The sequence below is a fragment of the Molossus molossus genome, unplaced genomic scaffold, assembly GCF_014108415.1.
Source record: "Molossus molossus isolate mMolMol1 unplaced genomic scaffold, mMolMol1.p scaffold_m16_p_10, whole genome shotgun sequence".
In the NCBI taxonomy this organism is placed as follows: domain Eukaryota; kingdom Metazoa; phylum Chordata; class Mammalia; order Chiroptera; family Molossidae; genus Molossus; species Molossus molossus.
Genome location: NW_023425345.1, coordinates 3352026 through 3364397, shown reverse-complemented (window position 1 = coordinate 3364397; position 12372 = coordinate 3352026). Strand labels below are relative to the sequence as shown.

The following is a 12372-nucleotide window of genomic DNA, read 5'->3' as shown; positions in this document are numbered from 1 at the left end:
CACATGGAATGATTTCTAAATGCATATGAACAAAAGTAAGTAGGGAAGCAAATGAACCAAATATACCATAAAAGTGAAAATATGGTATCTAAAGAAAAGAAAAAAAAATTTTTTTACAACACTCAATCTTCGAAGGATTCTGCAGATGTTCTACTATTGCTTTGCGAGCCAGTCTTAAATACAGAGGAAGATCTGACCCAGGCTCAGCCACTACACTGTTGTAGAACCTCAAACTTCAGTGCCTCCATTCAACTAAACAATGAAAACTGGATGAGTCACTGAACCATAGAACTGAAGAAAATGTAAGCAAATAGTTCTACCCAAGGCACTCTGGCAGATCACCCAATTTCTGCTTTAACACCTGCAGCAACATGGAGTTCAATGATCTTTCCTCTTCATACAAGTGATAGAGTATTTTTAAGAATATCTGTAGCCCTGGCCGGTTTGGCTCAGCAGTTAGAGCATCAGCCTGCGGTCCTGAGAGACCCGGGTTCGGTTTCCGCTAAGGGCATGTACCTTGGTTGCAGTTTGTCCCTGGCCCTGGTTGGTCGTGCGGGTGGCAGCCACTCGATGTGTCCCTTTCACGTCGATGTTTCTCTCTCTCTCTCTCCCTCCCACTCTACCTGAACAAAAAAATGAAAAAATGTCCTCGGGTGAGGATAAAAAAAAAAAAAGAATATCTGTAGCCCTGGCCAGTGTGGCTCAGTGATTAGAGTGTTGACACGCGGACCAAAGAGTCTCGGGTTCAATTCCAGTCAAAGGTATATACCTCGGTTGTGATTTGATCCCTGGCCCTGGTTGGGGTTGTATGGGAGGCAACCAATCAATGTGTCTCTTTCCCATTGATGTTTGTTTCTCTCTCTCTCTCCCTCCTTTCCTCCCTCCCTGCCTCCTACTCTATCTGAAAATTAATGGAAATATATCCTAGGGTGAGGATTAAAAAAAAAAAAGAGTATCTGTAGATTCTTTTGTGACTCAGTCACAGAAGTTCTCATTCTAGGTATTTTTACTATGGATCCAAGTTACACCTCTAAGCTCTTTGATGCATATGCACCTTTAAGTACTGATTTTGGCTAAACTCATTTTGCAGATGAAGGACACAGTACTGTAAAGAGGCCCAAGAGGATATGACATGTCCTTAACAGGTCTGAGGTCTCTCTTATTTTTTTTATTTTTACTGAGAGTGGGGCAGGGAGAAACATCGATGTGATAGAGACCCATCGATTGGTTGCCTCCCACATGTGCCCAGACCAGGGTCAGGGATTGAACCTGCAAGCCAAGTACATAAGAGCCCTTGACTGGGTATCAAATCCATGACCCTCGGTATGCAGGCTGATGCTCTAACTGCTGAGCCAAACTGGCCAGGGCTTGAGGTCTCTCTCTCTCTCTAGTCAATTCAATCCATTTATAAACTATTCCCCATACCTATACCTATAACCTGTAATCTATCAATGTCTTCCCTTTTCCCTTTCAAAGACCTTCTGAAATATAACTTATACAAAGTTTTTCTCAGATGAAAATGTTCCATATTATGTCAATCAATTCTGTCAACCCTGTATATTCATAAACACACTACTCACTGTAAATATGTATTTGTTCATGCTCATCTTTTATTCAACAAATATTACTGAGCATCTATTATGTCCCAAGAATTGCTCTTGAAATTAGGAATTTAAAAACACACTCACACAAATACCCTTGCCTTTGTGGAGCTTATAGTCAAGTGTATATTCTCATACTGTAGTGGTCTCTCTAAACATAATACAATAATCCTTGTTAATATGGCTTCAAAATTCTAATTTCCCCTTTGCAAAAATTACTCAAAACTATTTTACCCCTTTCACTGTCTATTTAATTGGTTATATGTCTGATATACCTTACTTTGTATACTTAAATATTTAAGCCTCAATCTCAAAAAAAGTCCACACCTATTTAACAATTTTATAAACTGCCGTATGTGTCAATCAGTGTCTTCCATTTTTACTGAATGTTTCTATGGGCCAAATTTACTTAGCAAATGCCCCACTGATAGGCATAAAATAAATACCATTTGATAAAGACCGCCTTTATTATACAAGCTTTAGCAACTCTAAATCAAATGTGAACATTTCACAGAAAGTAATCTGTAACAGATGTAATAAAATGACATTTGTAGGTAGAACTTTCTCCTTTCATTTACTTTTATAAAACAGAGTGTTAAAAGGAAAGAAGATACTACAATTTTAAGACAGAGATTCAAGTCCTGGCTCTGTCACTAACATTAGAAAATCATTTAACTATCCTGAGTCTCAGTTTCCCTGTCCTAAAATTAAGATAAAATCTACCTCATAGGGCTGTTGTGAGGACTAATACATTAAAAACCTAACTTAATGCCTGTTACATAATGAGCATCAAGAGATGTCAATTACCTTCCTCTTCCCTAGCACTCATACCTATGGTCAGAAGAGTTATCAGGAAATCTTTCCAAGCTCAGTTACTTCTGTTTAGAATGATCTTCCTCTCCTTCAACAGTGAGTTAAGATTCAGCTCAAACACTATCTTCTCTTTGAAATCCAAAGGAAAAGCTCCCTTGACACTCCCATACAATTCTGGGCTTGTTTATTTCAGTGTGTTACAATTATTTGTCACTTTCTGCTGCTCCAATTAGACTGCAAGCTCCTCATGAACAGGGACGGTATCTCACATATCTTGACCTCAGCTTTTAGAAAAACGCCTGGCACCTTAGAGGCATGAAACAAAAGTTTGCTGAATGAGTGAATAAAGTCATGACTTAAGGAGTACCCATAATTACTACTGGGTGACCCAAATTTTATGTTTGGCCCTTTATGGGCTGAGATGCTGTTTTATGCTTCTTTTGAATCTCTTCCTCATACCACTCAGAAGCATACTAAGGATATGGAAAGTCTGCAAGAAATACTTTTGGATTATGGGATACATATTACTCTTCCATCTTACAATTTTACTTTAAATTTAAAAATTATTCTAATGGCCCTGGCTGGTTTGGTTCAGTAGTTAGAGCATCAGCCCTCCAACCAACGAGTCTCAGGTTCGATTCTAGTCAAGGGTATAAACCTGGGTTGTGGGTTTGAACCCCAGCCCTGGTCAGGGTCATGCCAGACACAACCAATCAATGTGCCTCTCACACATCAATGTTTCTCTGTCTCCCCTTCCCTTCCCTCCCTCCCTCCCTTTTACACTCTTTTTAAAAATCAGTGGAGCCCTGGCCAGTTTGGCTCAGTGGTTGGAGCATCAGCCTGCGGACCAGAGAGTCCCCGGTTCGGTTCCCACTAGGGGCACATACCAAACAAAAAAAAATCAGTGGAAAAATATCCTCAGGTGAGGATTAAAAAAATTTTTATCCTAATGGATAGGACTTTGGAAGCCTTTTTTGAACAGAGGCTCTTCAACAGTTGTTGGCAAAGAACTGAAGCAAATGCTAGAACTAGATACAGTGATTTTTTTCCTTTTTCTTTGCATGTTTTTGAAAAAGCAATAATGGTTTCTTTCTAAATTGTTTCATTAAGAAACTGAATATCACAAAGCCCTTTGATTCACTATGAAAAATGCAAATGACATTAGGCAAAACTTAATTTAATAACGTTCAGCCAAAGGTTCTCCACCCTGCAGTCATGGGGCTGTGGGCCAGCTGGCTGTACCACCTCATCCCTGGGAGGTGGCTGCTTTTCAACGGTAAAACGAAATAAGTGAGATCTGAAAGGTTTGGGGCTTTTTCTTTTTTTTTCCTTTGTCTTTTAAAGATTTTATTTACTTATTTATTTATCCTCACTCGAAGATATTTTTTCCATTGATTTTTCAAATGGAATAGGAGGGAGGGGTAAGGGAGGAGGGGGAAGGGGGAGAGAGAAAGAGAGAGAGAGAGAGAAATACCGATGTGTCTCACATCGTTTGGTTGCCTCCCCGACCAGGGCCTGCAGGAACCGCTACCAAGGTACGTGCTCTTGACTGGAATCAAACATGGACTTTTTGGTCCGTGGGCAGATGCTCTAACCACTGAGTCAAACTGGCCAGGGCTGTCTCTTTTTTTTATCCTCACCAGAGGACATTCTTGCATTCATCTTCAGATAGAGCAGAAGGCCCTGGCCGGTTTGGCTCAGTGTTAGAGCGTCGGCCTGCGGTCCAGAGAGACCCGGGTTCGGTTCCCGCTAAGGGCACGTACTTCAGTTGTAGTTTGTCCCCGGCCCTGGTTGGATCGTGTGGGTGGCAGCCAGTCGATGTGTCCCTTTCATGTCGATGTTTCTTTCTCTCTCTTCCTCTCTCTCCCTCCTGCTCTGTCTGAATAAAAAATGGAAAAATGTCCTCGGGTGAGGATAAAAAACAAAACCAAAAAAAACAGATAGAGCAGGAGGAAGAGAAAGAGAGAAACATCAATGTGAGAGAGACATATCAACTGGTTGCCACCTGCACGACCCCAACCGAGGTACGTGCCCTTGGCAGGAACCAAACCCAGGACTCTCCTGCCCACGGGCGGACACTCTAACTGCTGAGCCAAATCAGCCAGAGCCAGGGCTGTCTTTTAAAGATTTTAAAACACACAAATTTAACTTCTTATTGAAAATAAAGGTTATGTTACAGACTTTGGCTTCAGGTAGAAAAGATGCGGAAAATATCCCAAAAAGTAGCAACTTGGAGACATTTCAGACAGCTTAAGGTTTTTAAAGTATGTAAAAATACATGAAGCTAGGTGTAATCTCATATTATGTATTTCACATTCCTGTATACATAATCTTCATGCCAAGTACAGGCTGGTAAGCAGTTAACTGTCTACCAAATGCCTTCAGTTATGCTACATAATAGTGAGAAAACAGAAATTCTACAAAGCCAAGTTCGGCTAGGGCTTAAATACAAACTGGTCTCTCTTTCCGGATCAAGTACAAGGTTGAAAAATGTCTTTTTTCTCCCCTTACAATATATTTTCATTGATTTTGAGAGAGAGACATCGATGTAAGAGAGAAACACCAATCGACTGCCTCCAGTACTCCCAACAACAGGATAGCAAACCGAAACCTAAGTATGTGCTCTGACCAGGAATGGAACCCTCAACCTTTGATGCACAGGACAATGCTCAACCAACTGAGCCAACCAGCCAGGACTGATAAATGCCTATTTTCTGGACTCTTGTGTGCCATGCCCAAGAAGAACTGGCACAAGTGAAGCTGAAGGGGTGGCCCAGACCCGCAGGCCTGAGTAGCCCAGAGGTCAGCCTTGGCCTGAGCTCCACTAGGACCCTCAGCCTTGGACATGTTTCTTGCCCCACCCCCCTAAGTTTGGACAAGTAAGTCCGAAACTCCAGACCTATACAGCTCCCTATAGGGCCATTGGCGACCTGGTTCAGGACCTTGAATGTAAATCAACATCAATCAGTCCAGTCCATCCATATCTAGCTGAAGTGCTTAGCAATAAAGCAAAAGTGGTATGAAAAATACATACATACATACATACAAACTGGCCTACCAGTCGTTCTCAGCTTACAGCAACCCCATGTGATAGGTATTATCCCCATTTTTCTAATGAGGCCAGAAGCCCAAAATTACACAGCTGGCAAATAGCAGGTTTGAACGCCTGACTGGAAAGCGCCAGCCCAGCCACTCCAGGAGCAATGCTTTCTCATGGTACCTGGGTGGGGGATGTAATCAAAGCGCCCAGACAGACACTTTCCTAGAGGGTAAAGTTCTTGGCCATCAAGTTTCTAATCTGCCAGAGCCCGTACACCTGGAGGCGTTCGGGCTGCTACACAGGCATCAACAAGTCCAGGTGAGCCTCTCTCGCCTAGGAATCCCGGGATTGCACATGGATCCTGAGGGTTTGCACAATGTCTCGCGGAAAGCACCGGACACCCGGTCCCTTCAGTCACGGTACTCCCGGAGCGCAGCGGGGACGGGAACCTCGGTGTCTCCTGTCCCCACCAGGGCAGCCGGGACGGGCAGCGCACAGGTGCACGGCCGCGCCCCGCGCCACCCGCCCCGGCGCAGCGACCCGGGCCTGGAGGGGCAAAGGGAAGCGGCGGGGGAAACGGAATGGGGTGGGGGTGGGGTGGGGCACGAGCCGGCCCTGCCCGAACCCCCGAGGGCGCGCCCGGCGGCGTGGTGAGGAGAAAGGATGCTCCGGCGGGGCGGGGCCGCGTTGGGGGAGGGGTCCCTGGCCGAACTCTCACTCACCGCCTCACTCTCCTCCCGGCCCGAGATCCACGGCGGTCCCCGCTCCGGCTCTCACCGCGCGCGTCTCCTCCCGAGGCTCAACGTCCAGCGAGGACGCGCAAAGCTGGGGTGAAGTAGGCGCGAGCGAGGGGCGTGTGGCCAGTGGAGCCGAGGGGGTGGAGAAGATGGGACGGTCGTTCTCGCCGCCACCACGGACACCACAGACACGGTCGCCGCCGGCTCCCCTCAGCCACGGAAGCTGCGGACCCTCCCACCACACCCGCCTCCCGCCTTCCACGCCGCCCGGTGGAGGAGTGATAGCGGCATTTGCCAATCAGAGGCCTTGTGAAGGCCGGCCGCGGGCTAAGGGAAAAGCGAGGAAGGGAGGGGTACGAGGGAAGAGGAGGACGGCGGCGGGACTTCCTGTGACTGACGGCCCGGAGCAGCCAATGGGCAGCGGGAAGATGACCTCATCGCCGAGGGAAGTCTGGAACTGGAGGAGCTGGGGCGAGGAGGTGGGAGGAGGTCCGCAACGAGCCGGGGGCGGGATGCTGGGGCCTTAAAGAAGCCACAGCCCATTGGTCACCCTGTCAAGGGAAGGGCGGCGGACTCGGCTGAACCTCGCAAAGTTGCCAAGGGGTCAATGCCACGAGCTCTTCTACTGCATTAATCCTCCCGAACCCATTCCGATCCTTCTGGACGGCTGAAGGGTCCCGCCTGGGACTCATAAATCGATTACTTCACTTTCCCACTTCCCAAAAGGATACACAATAAATTTCGCTCTGGCCTTGAGCCCTGAATTCCCGTTACAGCTCCCGCCCCACCGAGGCCCGTCGCCAGAGTCAGTGTCCCCTAAGGTAAAAAGCGAAGCTACAGACACCTACCTAAACCCTCCTACCTGCCTGGAATGTTGAGATCATCAACAGCGAACGTGCTTTGGGGTTCGAAAAGGGAAGAAGCTGAATGAACCCAAAAGCTTGTATGTGTTAGGAGACTGCAGGAAGAACATGGGGGGGCGGGGGGGGGGGCTGCACTACATGACTTACATGACTTCGGACGACTCTTGCAATTCTGAAATTCAAAAATTCTGGTTCCCTGCTCCTCCTGGCCTAACCCACACGTGAGTCTACTGCAGTAGGCACAGAGCCCACACATGGACCTGGTTCGTCACTTCAACAAGCAGAAAGAATGCAGGCTAACAGGGAGAGAGAAACAAGTAAAGCAAGGTCCGCTGTGATAAGTGCCTTGGTGGAGGCGGACCGTTTGCTCCCCCTCCTCCAGCAATGGGAGGGAGCCCAGAAAAGGAGAAATAACTTCAACTTGGCGGGGTGGAAAAGAGGGGGAAGTGCTTTCCTAAAGCTTCCTGGGGATGGTGTCACCAGGCAGGGTTGGAGGGAGGAGTAACAGTAACTAGAGGGAGAAGGGGCTATGGCAGTCTTCCAGGTGTCAGGAGAAGCAATGGGAAGGTACAAAGACTGAAAAGGGGCAACTTATTTTACATTCCAGGATAAATTCTTACTATGATCGATCCCCTGTTCTCCCCCAGTGGTCTCCAAGGACTGCCCATTAGTGCAGTTCTCCAAGAAAGGAGGGAGACTGTGCCTCCTCACCTCCTCTTAAGAGCTGCCAAAGCCTACGTGGCCCTGGGTATTCCCAGTTATTCATCTACACGTCAGCTTCAAGTTCAGTACCACAGACTCTTAGAGATGGGCAGGATCTTTGTGGCCTCTTAGTCACACACCTTCCTCCAAGGCAAAATCCCTCCACAAAAGACCTGGTAAAATTATCTATTCAATAGTATTCAGTATTTCTTAAGTAAAATATGTAGGGGGTAAGATGATATCGTCATTGCCCTGGGGGTGCTTTCACCAAACTGGGGGGAGTGGCAAAACATGCCAGGCCATATCCCAATCCAGGTGTCATGACTAACAGGAGGGTGCAGAGGTATGCCTCAGAAAAAGTACTGCTGGTTGAAATTACTGAGGTGGGGCAGATTTCCCCAAGACAAAATGCAGGTGTGGCTCTGCAGATAAGGTCTATCTTACCTAGCCATGTTGAAAAAGCCAAGGTAAGAAGGAAGCACAAGCATATTTTATTGGTCATGAGAAGAAGGATATGTCCATTCACAGTTTCCCAAACATGGCAAACTCACCACCTCTCAAATAGACCTGTTCTTTTTATTTTATGTTTATTTATTTTAAAGAGAGAGGAAGGGAGAGAGAAAGAGAAACATCAATGTGAGAAAGAAACATGAGTTGGTTTCTTCCCATACACACCCTGACCAGGAATCGAACCCACAACCTTTTAGTGTACGGGACAACGCTCCAACCACCTGAGACACCTGGCTGGGACTGGGCCTGTTCCTCTTTTTAAACAACTTACATTGTATACATTTTGTGTGTATATACATGTATATGTTGTATATATGTTGTTTATAAATATTTCTTATGGATGATCTGCCTTTCTCTAATCTCTGACCCTAGATCCTTTTTTTTAATTGATTTGTTTTTGTTATAGATGTTTCTTATTTTTCCCCCATTGACACCCTCCTCCTGATCCTCCCCAACCCTGCCCCATCCCCAGCATTATTGTCTATGTCCTTTGGTTACACATACATGCATATAAGTTTATCTCCTCCCCCCTCCTTCTGAGGTTTGTCAGTCTGTACCCTACTTTTATGTCTCTGGGTCTGTTTTGTGCTTCAGTTTGTTTTGTTCATTGTATTCTACAAATAAGTGAGATCATGTAATATTTGTCTTTCTCTGACTGGCTTATTTTGCTTAGCATAATACTCTCCAGGTCCCTCCATGTCATCTCAAAGGATAAGAGATCTTTCTTTCTTACAGCTGCATAGTATTCCATTGTGTATATGTACCACAGCTTTTTTTTTTTTTTATCCTCACCCGAGGATATTTTTCCTTTTTTTTTTTTTTTGTTCAGGTAGAGTGGGAGGGAGAGAGAGGAAAGAGAGAGAGAAACATCGATGTGAAAGGAACACATCGAGTGGCTGCCACCCACACGACCAACCAGGGCCAGGGACAAACTGCAACCGAGATACACGCCCTTAGCGGAAACCGAACCCAGGTCTCTCAGGACCGCAGGCCGACGCTCTAACCGCTGAACCAAACTGGCCAGGGCTACCACAGCTTTTTATCCACTCGTCTATTGGTGGACACTTGGGCTGTTTTCAGATCTTAGCGATTGTAAATAGTGTGGCTATAAACATAGGAATACAAATATTCTTTTTTATTATTATTATTATTTTTAATCCTCACCTGAGGATATTTTTCTATTTATCTTCAGAAAGAGTGGGAGGAAGAGAGAGAAAAACATCAACGTGAGAGGGATACATCGACTGGTTGCCTCCCTCACGACCCGACCAGGGCCAGAGATGAACCACAACCAAGGTATGTGCCCTTGGCCAGAATCGAACCTAAGACTCATTGGTCTGTGGGCCCACACTCTACTGCTGAGCCAAACCAGCCAGGGCTACAGATATTCTTTCTGATTGGTGTTTCAGGCTTCTTAGGGTATATTCCAAGAAATGAGATCACTGTTAAATGGCAGTTCAATTTTTAACTTTTTGAGGTAACACCATAGTGTTTTCCATAGTGGCTGTACCAGTCTGCATTCCCACCAGCAGTGTACGAGAGTCTGCTTTTCTCAACACCCTCGCCAGCATTTGTTTGATGATTTGTTGATGGCAGCCATTCTGGCAGGTGTGAGGTGATACCTTATTGTTGTTTTAATTTGCATCTCTCTGATTAGTGACTGAGCATTTTTTCATCTGTCTCTTGGCCATTTGTATGTCTTGTTTGGAGAGGCGTCTCTTTAGGTCCTCTACCCATTTTTTAATTGAGTTCTTTGTCTTCTTTTTGTTGAGTTGTATGAGTACTCTATATATTTTGGAAATTAACCCCTTATCTGATGTATCGTTGACAGTTATGCTCTCCCATAGAGTGGGTTTCCTTTCCATTTTGATGGTTGTTTCTTTTGCTGTGCAGAAGCTGACCCTATATCCTAATATTTTCCTATAAAGCTTCACAGAGCATATCTAATCCCACTTCATCATGAAAACATTCCAAATATTTGAAGATGATGATTGGGTAGATTTCACACACCCTCTATCCATCTCTCAACTCAACGGGGATAAAGTCCCTTTTTCTTGCCACCATTCCTCAGATGATGGTTTCCATATACGTCACTATCTTAATGACTTCGCGCAGACATCTTTCAGTTTGTCAGGATCTACCAAGGATGTGTTATTTTTATCCTTCCAGCAAATGTTCCCTTTCTCCTGGTAAGGGGAGCCTAATTTTTCTCTGGGGAACCACTCTTCCCCACTCTCTGACTTCACTACTCACTTTTCTGGTGTGGAGGATGCAGCCCAGTCTTAATCAACCAAAGCACTGTTCCCCCTCTCCATCACCAACATCTATAGTAAGCAATTTAGGGAAAGGTATGTGACCCAAGGCAGTCCAATCAGAATGAGTCCTGGAACCTTTGGTGGAACTACTGGGTCAGAAAAGTTCTCTTTGCCCTGGGACTGTTGAACTGTCTGGCTATGCACCTGGAGTTTACAGGGAGGACTTGGGGAAAGAACTTGCTCAAGGATAAAGCCAATACTATAACAAACTGTCAGAACTGAGATACAAATAAATGTCTCAACAGGTAATGACCTTGTTTGGGAATCTGAACCCAGCTATTTTCTGGCTATTTGATTTTGTAGGTGACTTAAGTCAGGGTTTTTAGAACAGAAAGATATAATTTACTGAAGGAGGAAAAACCTATGAGAGAGAGAGTTGAGCAGACAAGGGAAAGTGAAAGAGCCAAGCAAGGCTTGGCCTGATCTTACCTTGGCCTGATCCACAGTGAAGAACTCTAGAGCATAAACCAACACACCACAGGGTTTTCCCTCCATGTGTACCCCAGTATCAGTCAGCCACTGGCTAGGAGCCATGAAGGGGTTACGGTCACCAAAGCTGCTTTCTTCATCTGAAAGCAAATCTCTGGAATTTCAAGCACTTAACTGCCAACAATCACAGCAGCTGGGGAATGGGTGCACTGGTCTATTAAAGAGAACCGGGAGGGGCACCATTTGAGTCTACCAATCAAATGGGCCAATACTTCCCTTTCCAGTTGAGTTTTAATTTTTTTAATTGATTTTTTAAAAATAAATTTTCTTTATTGACTTGAGAGCGACAGGAAGGGAGAGGGAGAGATATAAAGACATCAATAAGAGAGAACATTAATTGGCCGCCTCCTGCATGCTCTTGGTACATGGGTCGATGCTCAACCACTGGGCATTTTATTGATTTTTTTTTTTAGAGAGAAAGGAAGGGGGAGAGAGATAGAAACATTGATGTGAGAGAGAAACATCAATCGGCTGCCTCCTGTACACCCCCTACTGGGGATCAAGCCCTCAACCTGGGCTTATGCCTTGACTGAGAATCAAACCAGTAGTTCTCAGCCCATGGGATAACGCTCAGTCCACTGAGCTACACCAGCCAGGCTCCAGTTGAGTTTTTGTTCTTTGCAACCAAAATGTGACTTCATAAAATATTCAGATGCCATCTGACAGCCACAGAGTACAATGAGACCTTGGCCTTCCTTGGCCTGACTCCCTAGGTCCATTAGTACACTAGGTGATTGCATTAGCAAATCTAGTGGCTCAAACTGACTTTATAACTAACCCTTTCCACCCCTTTTCTCTAGAGCTTTCCCCCCACAAATTGACACTAAGCCAAATTCACTCTTTCATGAACTTCTATAAATTCTTTAACACAAATGCAAAATTTTAAGTTTAACCCTGCTAATAACTAGTTGTCATTTTGTTCATTTCCATCTTTTGTAGCAACTTGCTGTAAGCACATGCTGATTTGATTCTGTCACCTATCTAACTGGCCACCACTTCTAATTTTGTTGCTGTTGCTGAAAGGGACAGATCCAATGACAGAAACCTTCAGCAAACCACTGGAGACTGGTTTCCCTCCTCCCAATATGCTAGTCCACACTCCTGAAAAACTTACTCCACCTGTTCTTTTCCTCTGTCTCTCTTCCTGGAGAATCTCTCCAGTGGTATTTCCCAGGAATTGACCATCCCTGTCCTCAGCAAATCCAGCTCTTTCCTGTTTCTTCTGATATCTTTGTTCAGGTTGGTTCCTCTGCCTAAATGTCTTCTCTTTTTTATCTATTCACATCCCAGCTCACATCCCAC

The 12372-nt window shown here is 45.2% G+C and overlaps 1 protein-coding gene across 1 annotated transcript in view; it reads right to left on the bottom strand.

The window, feature by feature from the left end:
• The window catches only part of MRTFA (myocardin related transcription factor A), a 190628-nt gene extending 187886 nt beyond the window's left edge, over positions 1 to 2742 (bottom strand). The window contains exon 1 of the mRNA XM_036252724.1: positions 2433 to 2742. The gene's annotated coding sequence lies outside the window, so the exon portion shown is untranslated. The remainder of the gene's footprint in view (positions 1 to 2432) is intronic.
• Positions 2743 to 12372: the final 9630 nt, after the last annotated feature.